The 1,099-nt window shown below is 33.0% G+C and overlaps 1 protein-coding gene across 3 annotated transcripts in view; it reads right to left on the bottom strand.

Annotated features, from left to right (window-relative positions):
* LOC106884438 (guanine nucleotide-binding protein subunit gamma-1) overlaps positions 1-262 on the bottom strand; it is a 294,231-nt gene extending 293,969 nt beyond the window's left edge. Inside the window, exon 1 of one of the 3 annotated variants that reach the window (XR_008264741.1) lies at positions 43-262. The gene's annotated coding sequence lies outside the window, so the exon portion shown is untranslated. The remainder of the gene's footprint in view (positions 1-42) is intronic. The other 2 variants (XM_052970048.1, XM_014935824.2) reach the window with 2 other exon arrangements.
* Positions 263-1,099: the final 837 nt, after the last annotated feature.

Here is a 1,099-nt window from a genome sequence, read left to right as displayed (position 1 = left end):
ATATATATACACACATACACACACAATGTGGAAAGAACTTACCAAATGAAGAAAATGGTATTTTCAAAAAGTGGAAAGTCTCACAAAAAATGTCGTCTTGAAGAGGGGAAAAATCCAATATATAAGTAAGAACTTAGTTTTATATCTTCTACCTGTGTATATAAAGAGAAGATTCGACGACTGAAACACAGAAATGTTGTGTGAGAGAAACAGAGAGAGAGAGAGTGTGAGTAAGAGTATGTGAGTGTGTGCGTGAAAGAACAGATAGAGATATAGAGAGAAAGTGGAGAGAGATAGGAGTGATTATATAGAGAGGGAGTCAGAGACAGAGACAGATGCATGGAGAGGAAGGGTAACAGATAGATAGATAGAGAATGAGAGGGGAGGAGGAGCTAAATAGACGGAGAGAGATGGATGGAGAGGGAGAGAGAGACACACACACACAGAGGTGGGTGAGCAAGAAGATAAATAAGTATACAGATAGAGAGAGAAAAGGTAAAAGGAAGGAGGAGGGGTTAAAAAAGACGCGGGAGTTAGAAATGAAAAAATGATTGCGTGCGTATACGTATCAAATATTTCTCTGTATGTGTGTGTGCGTTTGCATATGTATGTGTGAAAGATAATGTATGACCACTATATACATACATACATACAGATAGATAGATAGATAGATAGATAGATAGATAGATAGATAGATAGATAGATAGATGGATGGATGGATAGATAGATAGATAGATAGATAGATAGATAGATAGGCAGACATAGACAGATATTGATATATATATCTACACACACACACACACACATATATCTATATACATGTGTGTGTGAGAGAGAGTTTGTGTGTGTAAATATATATGTATACACAAGAAACAAATGTTGCAATTTGTAATTGAAACTAGTATATTCCATCCTGTGTAAATTTATATATATATATATATATATATATATATATATATATATATATATATATATATATACATATATATATTTACACACGTATGTATGTATGTGTGTATGTATGTATGTATGTGTGTATGTTATAATATTATAGTTGATGAATGTGTGCTTACAAACGGACAGAACAAGAACTCAATAT

The sequence above is a fragment of the Octopus bimaculoides genome, chromosome 8 (assembly GCF_001194135.2).
Source record: "Octopus bimaculoides isolate UCB-OBI-ISO-001 chromosome 8, ASM119413v2, whole genome shotgun sequence".
In the NCBI taxonomy this organism is placed as follows: Eukaryota; Metazoa; Mollusca; class Cephalopoda; order Octopoda; family Octopodidae; genus Octopus; species Octopus bimaculoides.
This window is presented reverse-complemented; position numbering and strand designations above follow the sequence as displayed.